Source organism: Panthera uncia, chromosome C2 (genome assembly GCF_023721935.1).
Source record: "Panthera uncia isolate 11264 chromosome C2, Puncia_PCG_1.0, whole genome shotgun sequence".
Taxonomy (NCBI): domain Eukaryota; kingdom Metazoa; phylum Chordata; class Mammalia; order Carnivora; family Felidae; genus Panthera; species Panthera uncia.
In genome coordinates, this window is record NC_064810.1 from 26,768,263 (window position 1) to 26,785,934 (window position 17,672).

At 35.5% G+C, this 17,672-nt stretch overlaps 1 long non-coding RNA gene across 3 annotated transcripts in view; it reads left to right on the plus strand.

Annotated features, from left to right (window-relative positions):
• The window catches only part of LOC125920808 (uncharacterized), a 46,416-nt gene that overhangs the window by 26,310 nt on the left and 2,434 nt on the right, over positions 1 to 17,672 (plus strand). Inside the window, exons 2-5 of one of the 3 annotated variants that reach the window (XR_007457207.1) lie at positions 1,729 to 1,794; positions 2,320 to 2,499; positions 4,363 to 4,455; positions 17,050 to 17,144. This is a non-coding gene — a long non-coding RNA (uncharacterized LOC125920808). Of the gene's footprint in view, positions 1 to 1,644; positions 1,795 to 2,319; positions 2,500 to 4,362; positions 4,456 to 5,321; positions 5,423 to 17,049; positions 17,145 to 17,672 lie in introns of those variants that run through there. The other 2 variants (XR_007457206.1, XR_007457208.1) reach the window with 2 other exon arrangements.

A 17,672-nucleotide genomic window follows, 5' to 3' on the forward strand; every position in this document is an offset into this window, starting at 1 on the left:
AACGTGAGTGATGCTATCTGTGCTTTCATTATGGGAACAACGAGAAAGCATTGAGTGATGGCAACACTTCAGTCTCACCAGTAAAATGGCCAATACTTTGCCTACATTTTCCACACATCTACTTGGTCTGGAAGCAAATTTTCTAATTTGAATATCAGTATCCTGCCTTCTTGCTTCCTATTGTGAGTCAAGATGATCGCATGACTTCTAACAACCTAGAACACGCATAATCACTGAGATCAACATCCAATGAAGTCATATGAGGCCAGTAGAAACTTCAATACAACCAACTTACCTTTCATAAATTTGATAATTACAGAACTAAAAATATTGGAAAGAGACAATTATACCTTAAAAGACTTTCAAAAGCTATTTTCTGGCAAATGAAATCAACATCTGTGCTGCATCTTTACACCTTTTGAGAGCAAATAAACCTGACAAATATTACCTAAATTCTAGAAAAAGAATCTGAGAAAAAGTTTACTCTGACACACGATTTGTTTCAATAAAATGACATCTAAAAAAGTAATGATATCATCAGAGTGAGGGGGGAAAAGCTTTTAAAATGCTGCACCTAAAAATTAAAACAAAACACCAGTTATCTTTTATCAAGTCAGAGAATATTTACAGTAGTGATAACCTCAGCTGGAGAGGGTAGCAAATTGTTAACAATGGTTTGGAGAACAACTTATCAATGTGAATCACAAGGCTTAAAAACGTTCATTCTTTCTGGCCAAATAGATTGTAGACGTGAGTTTTGCTGTAAAATAGCACCTCAAGACTTACTTATGTAAAGGGACAGCCATTTATTATTGTCGTTGGGTAGTGGTGGTCATTCTGGACTCATTCATACATTTGCTTCAGCTACCATGCAGGGAGGCAGCCCTGCTTTGGCAGCTGACTGACATTCGGTTGGAGCAACGGGGGTAAATGGGCTCTGTGCCTCTCATTGGTCAGCAGCGGGTGTGATAGCATCTAGCATTCGAAGAATGAACAGAAGCTATAAGGCTTCTGGAGGCTTAGGCTCGGAAGTGGCACGATTGTCACTTCTGCTATATTTGATTGGTCAAAACAAGCCACGAGTTCTGAAACAAGTAGTAGGGGAACAGATGTTCTCTCTTGATGAGTGAAGCTGAAAAAATGACATCACAAAGGGGCACGGGTGCACGAGGTGTGGAGACCCACGTCCCACCACGACCCAATTCTGCAAATTACTATCTATATTTTGACAATATTTTCTGTGGAATTATCCTAAGTATGAAGGCTGGCAGTGCCCAATGCACAAAGATAATTATACAGTAAAACTGGGGGAAATGACATTTCCAATTCTTTGCAAAAATGATCACAGAAGTTATGAAAAGTTTACCTGCAGATAATGTTAAAAATATGAAAAAGAAATACTTGTGTTATATAGCTGAAAAACAAAATAGAAATGCATCAATGTAATGAGATTACAGTTAAATCAAACAGCTTGAAAGGAAATATATCAAAATGTACATAGTAAAAGTGTTTGAGGAAGAAGACTATGGGTTTTTTCAACTGGCTTATTTTCCGAAGTTATATTTCTCTCTAGTGAATATGTTTAGCCTCCAGGATGTCGGACATAAAGTGATTAAATGATAAAATCTCCTCATCTTATTCTCTTAGAAGATATTTTAAAGATGATACATGGAAGGTAACATCACACTTCAGAGTCGGGAGAGATGTCTTTTCTTTCTTTCCAAGTAGGAAGTGACCAAGACCACCTGGAACACCAAACCTATCATGATACTAGAGCAACCAAAGAGAACACAGGTATAGACACAGTGCACTATGGGGAGAAAGGCAGAGTACTTCAGTAGAGAAGTCCACAATTTCCATTTCACACACAAGCAAAACCTCATAGATGTTAGCTGGGCGAGACTGGCTACATCAAGCTCTACTTCGAGGAAGTACGTTAGCAAAGATTACGAAAATTCTGTCATCAGTAATGGGCGTCTTGAAGCCAAAGCACTTATTCAGCCCAGATCAAATTACACAAATCAGTAGTAGAGAAAAGATCAGAAGGACAGAAAAGTAAGGCTTTAGCTATTCCAGTTAGGAGTTATAAAGGTATGTAGTGAGAGTGATATAAAAATTACATAGGCTTAATAGCTTCTCAAATACAATTATATATAAATAGCATATAGAGCCCATAATCACAGTCATAGTCAACAAAGTAGGAACTTTTGAAGACGTAAAAAGTGGGGAATAGTAGAGTTGCAGCTTTGCTGTTCTGTGCCCATTACAATGCATAGTTGGACCCTGAGCAACTGTTTTGTTTTGTTTTTTCTTCCCTAGTCTACCTGTTCTGAGCATGTTTAGGATGATGGAGAAAATGATCTTCTGAGATCCCTTCTACTGTTAAACTTCTATGATTTGAAGACTGAGGATAGAATATTGGTTTATTAAGCACTGGGTCCTATTGGGACAGCTCAGTCATTCCTTGACTTGTTTAAATTAAGTTTAGGATATGGAAAGGTAAGCACCTCTTCCTACAGAACTATGCCTCATTCTGAAGAGAGTTGTCTTGTGCTTTTAGATTGTTCTAGAAACAGTTGACTACAAACATTAGGCTGTAGACTATGGTGAAATAATCATGTTATCTTTGTGGCCAGTCCTCCATCTTGGTTTCCCCGTTAGTCCCTGGTCCAGAAACCAACAGCTCCTATTTCTCAGCTGGACATGTATTTTTTATACATAGCATTGATCTTGATGCCCTGCAATGCCAGACAACTATAGTTGTTGTGACAAACTAATCTGTGCTAACCCATGGCCTGTCCAACAGTGTGACTTAAGTCAAGAACGTTAGCATCAGAGTGATGTTTGTGGCAATTTGTTATGACAGTGATAGAAACTAACACACATAATACAAAACCATAATGTGGTTCTCTATTTCTACCTACACTTTTCTCTTTAAAATGGACTTGACCAAATTTTTAAATAGCATAGAGTAATAGATTCCCCTGTGGCACTGTATTAGAAAAGTTGTTTGTATTTTATTGCCCTGAATGTATTTTATTTATGGGAAAAACCACTTAAGGAGGAGTGACAGGAAAATAATAAAAGTCTTTAGAATTCAGAGATACACACAACAAACTAAAAATCTTCAGAGGAAATAAAAATAGCTAAGAGCAACCGGACTTAAAATATACATTGTGATGGACAAAGGAGATATATAAAATGAAAAAAATAAAACAAGCAAACAAGAGAAAGAACACTGTTTCCATTTCTACTTGATGTTTTGATTATATCCAGTCTTACAATGATTCATGTTTTATCAGATAGACCTTTAGAGACAGACATATTTTATGAGATAGATGGAGCATCTTCAGCTGTTGAACTTTTTTTTAAGGTTTTTACATAGTTAAATTGATAAATTATACTATTTCTAAATGAAAATCTGGCCAATTCATTTTTATGCCAGCTGAAATAAACAAGATTGAAATATTGACCTTTTCTCACTGTAGCGATTTTAGCAATTGTTTTATGTTCCAAGGAGGAATTTTTTTGTTTGCTATGAAATGTTTACTTTAGAAGAACACTAATCATCTCAAGTTTATCAATTATGTAAAGAACAAGATAAGGAATGAGAAAAAGCATCTGAAAATTAATTTCATAACTTTTCATAATCACTTCATCCAGCTAGCTATAGAGGACTTATGTGACAGAAAAGAAAAATCATATTTTGATGATAGAAAAGAAATAGAACAAAGGCATTTGCAAATAGTTTAAATTCTATTTCTGACCTTTCCCACAAAATACATAATTCAAATCCCTACACACTTAAGACTGCAACGATTTTTCTAATCCAACACATTTTTTTCTAGATTCTGCTTGCAGACCATATCTTAAGTCAGTAAATTAGATTCTCAAATAGGCTCTCAAGTCAGTAGAGGCAAAACTGAAATGCTAGATTACATTTAGTCTTTTAAACATATGGTGCCTTCTTTCATTTAATAAAAAAAAAAACTTAAAAATATCAATTCTTAGATAATATGACCACAGTAAATTATCAAAATATCATATGATTCAAGTTACCCAGTTTATACCTCCTATCTATTTCATAGATCACAGCACAAGTAAATTTTCTTTGTCATTTAATCAATTCAAAACGAAAAGTATATTTTGCCCCATCTATTGGTAAGCCAGATATGATGGCAATCTTTCATTTAAAAAACTCCCATGTGTTTTAACAGTTGAACATAGTTCATAGGGAATTAATATAATATTGTTAAAGTGGAAATTTTAATTGGCAGTCTTCATTAGAATGGTGAAAAGTTGTATCTCATTTAATCCTCTACACAAACCAGATCTTCTTTTATGTGTTTATATCATGCACAGATGCTGGAAAGAATATGTGAAAAAGGAGGATAAGAACAAAAGTGAGAAGAGGGGTCTGACCACTGAAAATCTTTGATGCCATACAAAATGAATGTGAGTTTAATTCTGAAGGCATTGTGAAGCCACCAAAAGATTTTAAGTAGAGGTATAGCATGACATATTTATATTCTAGTAAACACATTCTGGAAGCAATAACATGATAGAAGAGAGAAAATGATCCTCAAATCAGGGAAAAGAGTTATGCTAGATATGAGGAAGTTCTCTACTATGATAATAGTAAAGAGACTTGACAAATGATTACTGATTCAGGCCGGGAGCTAAAACAGAGAAGTAGAGAATTTCCCACTCTTTCTCCTTGGGTGGCTAGTTGGAAATGCTCACTGACATAAGAAATACTAAAATCAGAAGTCAGAAGTAGTGTCAGGGGCAAGGGGTGGAGACAAAGAGTTTGATCTGGGAAGGCAAGATTGCATATGCCTGTAAGTAGCCAGCAGGAAACATCCTATAAGTTGGCACTTAGTAAACAGGTTGAGGATGAAAACATAGATTTCATGATTACAGCTGATTGTTGATCCCATGAGAAAGAATGATGTTGGTTAGGATGTTTGTATAATTAAGAACATGTCCAGAAACAACAGCCTGGATGATACAAATACTTGGGGAGTGGGCACAAAAAGAGAATCCAATGGAGGAATCAGAGAAGAAATAGTTCACTAAGGAAGAAGGAATGATCAAGAAGAGTGGTCAACTCTGTCAAATACAAAGAGGTCAGATATGATAAGGACTTAACAGAATTCATTAATTTCATTCTTCATGTTTTAAAGAAGTCTTCTGAGATATTAAGTATCTTGCCAACTCTTCAGGCACAAATATTTTTATTCCTGTTTCAAAGAATAGTAGACAACATTTTAGCCCAATGTGAAGTCAATTTTGATGAACCATTATGCTCTTTGTTCCAGCTCTGTATTCCAGCTTTCTGAAAATCTTTAGTAGAAACAGAGATCCTGGACATCATTTTTAGTATGTATACACGAAATATAAACAAATACAAATAAATATATCTGTTCGTATGTAAACAAGATATCCACCTTCCACTCACTAGGTATTCACAGACTAATATTCACAGACATATGCATTATGGTCTTGTTTTCCTAATAAGAGATGCTGACCCAAGTGCCAGTGATGAGTGAAAGCTAGAGGACAACAATGGTGAAACACTCCATGGGCCTACATAGCTCTTGAAGGAAACGAAAGTGATCAGTCTAATATTTGGAATTAGAACCAAGAAACCCAGCAGTAGGGGGCAGTAAAAGAGGATGTAGAGAAGGTCACCAAGGCCATGCTAGTCAAAGGAGAGAGGAACAGAAATGCCAAGCAGATAAATCACGGAGCCCAGATTTAACAGCCCAGGCTGGCTGAAGGAGCCAGCATGCCTGTTCCATTCCTGAGAAGATTCCATTTGCAGGCTGTAAGGACTCATAAGAATCTCCCTTGTACTTTTAGGTAGCTTGAATGAATCTTTTCCCTGCAACTAATCTATCTAGATAGACAAAAACTATCATGAAAGTTGACAGGCAGGGAAGAGAATTTTCAGCTCTGGCAAGATAAATAAATGCACAAAGGAACAAAAAGAATAGAGCAAAGCTGTTTGGAGAAGGTAATATTTGAACTAAGCCTTAAATATGTTGGTCTGTCTGGCAAGTTGCTTTTCCAGTATGTCTTTCAGATGGGACAGTTTGAGGGTCTTGAGATCAGGCCCATGATCTCCAATGAAGAGTATATTGCATTTATGAACTCGATAAATATTTCCACATTGCATAAAGAATAGGGAAACATGAGAAATTGTCACAAAAAAGTTCACTTTAGTACAGCTAAATATAAAAATAGGTGGTTTGGTTATAAAGACAATTTGAGAAACCACGAACAAAGATGTCTCTCCCTATTCCTTCAGTCCTGGAATTAATAGACCATTTTCACATGAGAAATGCCCCAATATCTATCTGAATGTTGTAACCAACAGTTTATTCTACTGAAGACAAAAAAGAATAAAAATGGTCCCCAAACCTTTTTTTAAAATGTTTATTTATTTTTTGAGAGAGAGAAAGAGAGAGAGAGCAGGGAGGGGCAGAGAGAGAGGGAGAGAAAGAGTCCCAAGCAGGCTCCACGCTGTCAGTGCAGAGCCTGACAAGGGGCTCCATCTCATAAACCATGAGATCATGACCTGAGCCAAAATCAAGCATCAGACGCTTAAACCGAGTCACCCAGAAGCCCCAAGTCCCCAAACCTTTTTATACATGTATTTTATGAATGTTGTATCTTCCACCTCAGATTTTAAAATAAACCAAACAAGTAAAAACACCCTTAGTCCCACCAAGCCAACCTAATGTTTGTTAAATTCCATGTTGCTTGTAAGCTTATATGCAACTACTAAAAAGATTTCGAAAGCTAAGCAAAATAACCCTGTAAACAAGAGGACTTAGAATGGAAATCTTTAAAGTTCCTGATCACTAATAGGGTTACTATTGAGGGCAATCAGAATATCTCACAAAGGATTCTAAATATATTGTGTCACATTCAATAAGCAAAAGTATTTTATTCTTCCACATGATTCCTTAGCAAACAATCTCATCTCCAAATATCATGGCACAGGGGAGAAGTGGTGTTGGTTTAATTTAGATTTGATTTATGTGCTATATCATCAGGAACAGATAAACCTGCATAATAAACAGCATATGTTGGCCTTAACCAAGCATGTGGATTCTGTTATATGAAAAGCAAATGTTCAAGAAACAAAATTAATATTAATGTGTTTTGCAAAATCAAAGTCAGGAGCTACTTTTGGAGGAGCTGAATAATCACAGACCCTACTGTAGGCTAAATCCCACTTATTTCACATGTTAAAAGAGAGCTGGTGGTCTTCAGTACTGAAGCCCACGGGTCTAATAACCAAAACTAAGGTTTTTATTCTTCACGTAGAAAGTTGCTCCATGAGAAAAATAAGTTTTATAAAAACTGCAATTGCAGCCATTGACAACAAAAATGGCATTATGCTGACGATGACCACCACTGTTGCAAAATTCTTGCAGGCCATTGTCACAGTAACTCTGTGTTCCAGTTGCTCGACTTCATTTTGGAATGTTCAACTGCAAAAATCATAATGGGCAATAATAATAAGCCAGGAAAGAGATTCCCTTTAAGGACAAGGGACGGAGTAATCGTGTTCAATGTTACCCAAATCTTGGCTACTGGAGACACATTTGTGATCACTTAAAACTTCTACAAATTCAAAATAAATGTTTAGGGGCACCTGGGTGGCTCAGTCGGTTAAGCGTCCGACTTCAGCTCAGGTCACGATCTCACGGTCCGTGAGTTCGAGCTCTGCGTCAGGCTCTGGCTGATGGCTCAGAGCCTGGAGACTGCTTCCGATTCTGTGTCTCCCTCTCTCTCTGCCCCTCCCTCATTCATGCTCTGTCTCTCTCTGTCCCAAAAATAAATAAACATTAAAAAAAAATTAAAAAAAAATGAATGTTTAAAAATTTTAATGTTGCTACCCCAAGAGGCTAGTTTTCCTGAAATCCCATATTCTCATCTCATTTTTGATCTCTGGAATCACATTTATTAATATAGATCATATGCACTCTTTTCCATATCCACTGCTTCTCTTCTTGGGTATTTCTGTATCTCACTCTGTCCACTATGACAAACAACAGTTGTCAAGGCTCCATTATCTCCACAGATGGTACATGGAAGTGGTGTGTTTTGTTTTGTTTTGTTTTGTTACTTTTTATAAAGCAACTCCTCCTACAGTGGGCTGACAGCCAACCTGATTAGAACCAAGTGTTCCATTGTTGATATTTCTCCAAAATAGTCAGAAATAAATTTGTCCCCTTAATATTAATGTGTACTCATATCCTAAAAAAAATAAAAAATCAGAGTGTAGCGCCTTGGAGTTCCATCATTTTATCTGACAGAGAAAATTTCAAACATATCCTGTGGCTTTCCTGGTTATTAAACCACCCAAATAAATCCCCTATCTCTGTGATTCAGTTTGTATCTCTGACCTCACGTAAGGATGAAGAGTAGAAGAGAAGCAAGCTGAGAAACTCCTGAAAGCCTCCCATGTTTAGTTATTTACAAAAGTAAAAAAAGAGGACACTAGCTTAAAAGGCATTTGTTTGTAATAATTTCATAATACCAAACAACTCTTTTAAGATGTGGTTTGCTCAAGATTTAAAAACTCTGAAACACTGTCTGCTGTTGAGGTCCTATGTCAAAACTCCGGGTATTGATGATGTCATTCATTTCTTAAAATAACCTATTATTTCTCAAATATAAAAAAAAATATGCATTCTACAGAGTAATTCATAGGAATAAAGCATGAATGAAAGATAGCCTGTGATCCTTTACCCAGATAGAGCCATTGTTAATGTTTTCATTTATACAGTTTTATAATATGTATTTGTGCATGAGTGTGTGCATGTGTGTGTTACAAAAACAGGATCATACAGTTGCATAAACAGCATTTTGTACTCATCAATGAATGTATTATGGGACTCTCTTGCCTCTACTAAAGGTATGTGTATGTCACTTTTATTATTTTTTTAATTTTTTAAAATGTTTACTTCTGAGAAACAGAGAGAAACAGAGTATGAGTGGGGGAGGGGCAGAGAGAGAGGGAGACACAGAATCTGAAGCAGACTGCATGTTCCAAGCTGTCAGCACAGAGCCTGACATGGGGCTCGAACCCACGAACTATGAGATCATGACCTGAGCTGAAGTTGGAAGCTTAACCGACTGAGCCACCCAGGCGCCCCTGTATATATCACTTTTAAAAACTACACACTATTTCATGATATACCTATTGTATAATTTTTAAATTGGCAATTAGGATGTTTCAATTTTTCCCTGTTGAAGACAAAGTTGTGCTGATGGTAGTCAAAAATACAGCTTGGTACACAAATCTCATTACTTCTTTAGCATACATTTTAAAAAATAATCTTTTTTTACTTTTAAGTTTATTTATTTATTGTAGAGAGAGAGAGACAAAGCAAGTGAGTGGGGGAGGGGAAGACAGAGAAAAAGAGAGAATCCCAAGCAGTCTCTGCACTGTCAGCATGAAGCCCGAAGCGGGGCTCAAACTCACGAACCAGGAGATGATGACTTGAGCCGAAACCAATAGATGCTTAACCAACTGAGCCACACAGGCGCCCCAGCATACATTTTTAGAAGTGAAATTGCTGAGTCAAAGAATAAGCACATTTAAAAAATCTGAACCATGTTGTCCAACTGTCTTCCAACCAACAAAAGATGGTTCTGCCCGCTTGTCCTGTCTCCTACTCATTTTTCATTGAGAAAACAAGCCATTCATTGCATGCTTCCTATGTCCTGGGGTGTGTACTCCATACAAGATAAGGAGACATGGAAGGACTAAATACGTTTCCAGCCAACTCCTCCCAGAGCTCATGGTTTAGTAATAGGATACACACGTAATTTCAATACAGTGTTATAAATGACAAAGTTGTAGCAATGTGTACACAGTTGATTGAGGAAGATGAATAATATTCCCTAAACATTCACTGAACATGCTCTAAAATGTGTTACCTCATTTTCTACCACAAACATCATAAGACATGGGCCTTTATTATCTTCATTCTACATAGGAAAAATCTAAAACCCAGAGAATTTAAATAACTTTCACTGGCGTGGCTGCTCTAGTCTCAGTTCTGCAACTCTCCAGCATGGTGATCCTGGACAAGTTAACTTCTCTAAACCTCAGTTCCTTCATGGGTAACTTGAGGATAACACAAACTTCCAGATTTATAGCAAGGACTGAATTAAATGTGAATTCTTACAAAGCATTTAGCTTAGTGCTTAATATACAGTAAGTACTCAATAAATGCTAGTTCCGTAACGCCTCCACTGACTTTACTAACATCCCTGTCACAAACAGGGAAGAAAGACTACTCTGCTCATGATCTATTTCATAATCAGAAATATTTTTTCAATGTTCAACCTAAATACTCTCAATGGCCTTCAGTGACATGCAGTGATATGAACTTCTCTTTCTTATATAATGGAAATATTTGTTTTCTTCCCATTCATTATTTACTGATTCTTAAGTTATTTCTATGAAAATTCCACTGTGTCTTAAAGATGTACCACAGCCCTGCACTTGGTTTTGAGCATCTGAAGAAGTTACTATAAATCGAGTTCCTAGAGCAATTTAAAACATATATTTTAAAATATTGTATGACAATTAGCTCATGTCATTATCCAAAGGCAAGAAGGACAGACTTCAGGAGAGTTAGGTAAGTTACAGATGTAGAGTTTTAAGGTAAAAAAAAAAACCCAAACATCTATTAAGTATTTCAATTTTAACATTTCTCATTTATGTAAGTACATAAAAATTCATAAGTGACATATTCTGAACCACTCGAGTAATCTATTAAAACAGATCCTTTTTTTCATGAATTGTTCTAGAAATTGCCTGCACTGCAAGGCATTGCTGGCATTTGGTTCTCTTGTTTTAATTTTGACAGTGTTTCTAAATAAAAATAAACACGTTACTTTTGCTTATTTTTTTGTTAAACAGAAAGATTTGGTTGAGAGAGAAGTTTTAAGTTGTATGAATGCCTATAATATTCAAATTTATCAGCTAACAGGCTCTATTTTGTTTTAGAGCATGGATAAAATAGCTCTCAAAGTGAAACTACCTCGAGCTTTTTAAAAATATAGAGATGTTCCTCATGAAATATGTACAAATACAGGGAAGCAATCTGACTAAAAATGCTCAACTTAGCAGCAGCGATGAATCTAAGAAAGGTTCATGCCAATATCTTGAAAATTTACTACTTTCGGCATCTGCCTACTTTAACCCTTAACTCTTTGTCACTTACCTAAAGTTAACTCAGTGGGATGTTTCTTTAGTAGGCTCTTTAATTGTCCTTATCATTTTTGAAACATTATTTAATTTTAAGATTTGGGGTAAAAAGTTTTGCTGGAATATTTTTCCTAGAGTAAATATAATTTTGCTTTTGTTTTCAATAATTTAAAGACTGTGGATCACTTAGCCTTATTTATCACAAGAGCAAAGACATACATTTAAATCATCTCAACAGAGTATTCTCCTTAATGTAATATTATTACATTGGGAATTTGTGGAATCCCTTCCTACCTCACTAGAAAATATGATACAAATGACTTGCAATTAACGTAATTCATGGAATAAAAGATAATGTTTTTGATCTGTTACCATAATCATTATTAGCATGAATATTGGGTTTTTAAAACCTTTTATAGATTCAGATCGCAAAACAGCAATACAAACCTACTCCTAAATGAATAATATTCCCTTTCCTTTTTCTCATGTGAAGTACACTTTAGAGAGCCTCTCTGACCAGAAGAGAACCACATTACCCAATTGTAGTAAACATTCTTTTCTTAGAAAGAAACATCAACCTTGCAAATATAGTATCAGTGAATTCACTATTACTTGGAGCTTGAAGGCCACCAAGCTCTGACTCAATAGGGGGAAAAAGATTTATTTTCTCTAAGTGTCATACATTCCTTCATTGACTTCAAAGTCAGACCCATTTCCAGTTCTCTAAGACGTAAACTGCAGTACTTACGTCAAGTGGATTTTCTAGTGAGTTATTTATTTCCATCTGTCTTATATTTGTGGGCAGGTTGAATAGATCTGAGTCTGCTGGAGAGAGAGATGAAAGATAGACTTTAAAGCAAGAGCTGAGTTTAAGCAAGAAAATAAGGTTCAACAATAGCGGATTAAACTTGAAACCTTGGGGAAATTCTTATTCAGGCAATTTTATGTGCAACTTTTAACTTGCAAATAGGGAATTTTGACAATCTCTACATTGTTCCATATAATGTAGTGAGAAATGATGATTTATGTAAACGAAAGTGATAGGTTGTGTATTTCCTAGGAAGCACATTCAAGTTTATTTTATCTGTTGAATTTGTTTCTCATTGTTCTTGTAAAACTGCTTCAGTTTCCTAAGTTCTCTTTCAGTGCACACCATCCACTCTTAACCTTCTCACTTCCTTTGGTCTGGAGCTCCATTCTTTATTAAAAGTTCACACCAACAACTAAGCAGAAAAAATTAATGTTCTGGTGGAGTCACATGATGGTTAGAGGTTCTTCACTCTTCATTGCACATTAAACCTGCATATAATTTATGTTGGTGTTAACCACAGATTTATGTCCTTTGCACTTTTTTTAATAAGTGAATGCTTTATCTCCCTAACGTAAACACTGTTGTTCATTCCGATTCTTATAAATTATTTGACGAATTACTCTGGTGTCTTTAGGTAAAAATAAATTAACTTAGAAAATGCGATCAGCCTAATTAAATCATGTGCTAGGTGACTTTCTATCTGTCCATAATTATAAATGAAAACCAACATCTTGTGCTAAAAAGAAAATACATACAGTATTAATTAGTCTTCTAAGGGTGGCTAAAATGTGAAAAAATGGAATGTATTCAGAATCAGGTAACTTACCTCCCATGACTTAGGAACAATTGTCGGGGGCATGGTTTTGGCTCAGGTCATGATCTCACAGTTTGTGAGTTCAAGCCCCCTCATTGGTCTCCATGCTGACAATGCGGAACCTGCTTGAGATTCTCTCTCTTCCTCTCTCTGTCCCTCCCCGGCTCATTCTTTTGTCTCTCTCTCAAAAATAAATAAATAAACTTAAAAATTAAAAACAAAAATCTCTGCCTTAAGTACAGTACTCAACTGAAATATTTTGTTGAATGGAAACTTCCTTTGTGTTCCATTTGGGTCTAGAAGCAGTTGGCTTTTCCAGTGCTGTATGAGTCCATATTTCTAGATCCCCTGTATTTGTTCTAATTTCTGCTTGTGAGTCAGCCAATTCTTCCCTGGATTCATCTTTATTTTTTAGTCCCTTGCCGAGCACAGCCAATGGCAGTAAGCAGACATTGCTATAGTTCTTTTTTCGCCTCTTACCTAGGAGCTAACTTTACTTGAGCATATGCTCTGCTTTCCAAGTTCTGATGTACAATAGTTTCAGCAAATGTCTTAACACTATATGACACACATTTTCTTCTGTTTCCACCTGGGTCATTTTTCTCACTTTCTGTCATTGCCTATATAGTACACATCAAGTATTGTGTTATACTAGAGCCCCATTTCTAATATGACTTTTTCTATTCATGAGAATGGTTGAGGTTACACAGATATGACAAATTAGCCACAGAACCTGAGTGGCTTATCATAACACAGGTCAATTTCTTGTTCATATAAATGTGCAAGTTATGAGTAAACTGTCCTCCATAAGTCATTCAGGGACCCGGGCTATTGGAGGCCACACTGTCTTTAGCTCTGCCATCTCAACCTTTGGCTCCCAATGTTGCCAGGTCAAGAGGAACTTATAATCACATTTAAATACCTCAGACTTGAAGTGACACATGTCACTTCCTCTCACAACTATAGTCCACAAACACCTGTCCTGCCCTAATGGCAAAGGAAACAGAAATCTTTACATGAAGAAGGAACGGAAGAAGAGGAAAATTAAATTTTGTGGTCTCTAATTGTTTCTCTTTGTATTTTTAATGTTCAGATAAATGGAGACATAGGTAAGCCACAGTAAAATTATTTGATCACCATGATGGAGAAACATTTGTCAAACAAATATTAGATCATTTCATAAGTATAATTGGGAAGCACAAGTTTGATCCATTTCCTCACATATAAAAATACCTAGTGACTAATAGGTATAAAAGAAAGCTACATAGCAATCAAATTGGCCCTTAAATTAAAAAAAAAACAAAAAACTCCCTCAGAACTAGTTATATGACATGGAAAACAGATTGAACAAAAACAGTCACTAGCAGGAAATAGTAGGAAGTGGAGCAGCAAAAAAATGGATAAAAATAAATGAATGAAAAGAAGAAAAGAAGGAATAAAGCCACATAAAAGTTCAGGAAAGATTTTAAATGTCAGATATAAGGAATTATTTTGAATAAAGTTAGGAGTCTATATAAAACATTGCTTTACAGCTTCAAAATTTTATCATAGCTAGCATATCAAGGTTCAGTACAAATAGAAGGGTCCTAAATGATTCTCAGAAATGGATATTCCTTAACACCTAGGTCAAGAATGAGGGTTGTGAACATATTGGTGAGAGAGTGACGAGTCAGATAAAAACTGGCCCACCCACAATCATGGTAAAAAGGGCGATAGCAGCCCTTCTAAGTTAATGAACAGCCTATGTATCATTCTGGCACACCTGGTTCAGGGGGTTTGAGAGAAGAAGGGAACAGGAATCCCTTAGAGGAGGAAATCCAGCAAGAAAACCACTTGAAATAAAATATTTCCAAGAATTATTTCAAACAAGAGTTGAAATCTTTGCCAAAGAAATAGCTCGTTCAAATTGATAAAGGCATTTCTTAAAAACTGGACTGCTAAAATCTGAGAAGAGAAAAATTTTCTGCAGAAAATCAGAAAGTAAATATTCTAGGCTTTGATGTCCATACAATCTCTGTCATAGCTACTCACCCCTGCTGTTAGAGCAAGAAAAAAACACAAACGATAGGATACATAAATGATGGCCCTGGTTATGTCTCTATGAAACTTTATTTGCAAAAATAGATAGCAGCCTATCTGAATCAGCCTACAGCCCATAGTTTGCCAACTCTTGCTCTCAGAGAGAAAATGGCAAATAATTCTAACAAAATTTTAAAGTAAACTGGTGAGAACAAAACAATGATCAACCATATTGACAGCTCAAGACATGCAAAAGAAAACAATGAAATTCTCCTTTTCCCTAAAGCATTACGAAATACCATGATACATGACTAAAGGGGGGTAGAGCATATTGACATAAGGTTTGCAAAATTTCTAAAGATCAAATGCATATATGTGTGTATACGTATAGACACACACAGATATCTTACACACACACACACATATATAGACACACGTATACAAAAATGTAGAATTAGAATTTGGAAATCTTGCTAAGGGTGCATAGTATTTAGTTTGAATTTTAGAATTTTAATTAGTACAAAAGCTATTCAGAGATGAATCAGGAAGGAGACAATACTTCTTGGTGGTCATAGTAATGATTTATTTGGTTATATATATATATATATATACACACACTTCCCTACCCCATTATTTTTGGAGAACAAAAATAGGGAAGAACTGGGAAAAGTCATACAATCTCTCTGTAGGTACTAGGAGTTCTTAACACTGGGAACATGAGGTCTCCTACTCAGTCTCCTCTTTATTGCCTTCCTTCATCCCATGGACTGAGAAGTTTCTAGAGGAATCAAATTAAGCAATAGCAAAAAGCATGTACTTTTAGCCTTAGGAATGTCCATCCCATATTAGGAGTCCTACTATCCTCAACTATCCTGAGTCCAACAATTCTTGTATAAAAATATTTCCCTAGTACCTGTGAACTGTAAGCAGAGTAATTAGAAAGTTCTGTGGGTACTAAAAAAAAATGAATATTTCATTAAGGAGTAAAATTCATTTCTGATACATTCTCAACTATTACAAAAAACTGATAAAGGTTTGTAAAGAGTATCATAGCAAATAAATCTTTTTTCCTTTTGAAATTTTCTTTGTTCCCTGATCACAAAAGTAACCATGCATCACTATCAAATGTCACAAAGAAAGAACTTAAAAGAAACAGTTACCCGTGATGCCAGTACTTGGAGACAACCACTGTCGGTAGTGTGAAGTAGGTTCTCCCACATTTTTATATTCATACATATGTGTGTATTTACCAACCTAAGATCTGCTAAACAAACTATTCTTTGATTTTCTCTGTTTCGTTTAAAAATATGAACAATTTTAATGTACATAAGGAAAAATGGGTTCCTTCTCTTTTAACCACATTGCATTGCACTGGAAGTATGCACCATAAATTATTTATGTCATCTTCTACTGATGGACATCTTGGCTGCAAAATTATTTTCCCTATTTTACACTGTAACATGAACATTTCAGTACACTTATTTGAGTGAGCTTACCCTATTATATCCCTTAGGGTAAATTCATAGAAATGCAATTTTCTATGTTGAAGAGCATCTAAATTTAATGTTTTGCATTATATTAATAAATTACTTTCTAGAAGAGTTGTAACAATTTCTCTCTCCCTAAGTTTCCAATATGAGTGTGTTTAAATAAATTATGGTATTTTCACAGACTAAAATACTATGTTTCAAAAATTAATGACATGGCAAGCCATACATAGGATTATATCAGGTAAAACAAGATACAAGATATAATAAAGTACACCATTGATATATCAGTATATAAATTGCTATATATATATATATATGGAGAGGAATATATATAATATATATATTATATATATAGTGTGTGTGTGTGTGTGTGTGTGTGTGTGTGCTCCAAGGAGCGTCACAACATAGGGAAAGGACTGGAGCAAATTTTTAACTGATATCTTATGTTCTTCTACATTTGTTAAATTTCCTAGAATTTGTGCATATTTTAGTTGTAATCTGAAAACCAGTATGTTAAAGAAATACTGGAAATCACAAAGCTGAAGAAATGTGTTTTCACATATTTTGTAGTTTACCTGCTATTAGACATACAATTATAAAACAAAACACCCCTAATGTGCCACAATTGGGAATATTTAAACGTGCTAAACTAAATTGCTTTTTCTCAACAAAGGACTTGTTTTAATTCGTGAAATGTCTTCATGCCTAATAGCAAGCAGAAGAAAACCTTGCTCTCCTCCGCTGAGAAGACAAGTTAAGAGCAAAACGGTGAGCCCCTGAAAACAGAGAAGAAACTAGCTCCTAAGAGCTAGCTCTTACCCTGGCTGCAGGCATTTTGGAAAGCTTTTTGGAAGGGAACAAATCATTAATAAAGACTCAATACTTACAGTGACCTTTGAGCAATTCCAGATGTAGACATGCAGATTTTTCCACAAATAATAAAGAAGGGCTGGCTACAAGAAGTGACAGTCCGGAACAGATCTGCAGGAGACTAGAATTACATGGGACACAGAAAAGAGACTGAGCAGAAATGAAACAACACAAAAAGGATCCAGATCCTTCACTAAACAACCAGAGATTTATTCTCTTACATGATTTTTTTTTACCAATTTTTTCCTGAGTGAGCAGGAAATGTATGTTATTTTATATTTTCTGGATATGATTATGGCTTTATCAGTCTTTATGATGCTCTTCTTCTCCATCCTAACACTATGCTAAGTTTTTATACAGAGTGACTCATTGAATCCTCATATAAACCCAACTTGGTAAAGACTATTATTCACATTTTATAATTAG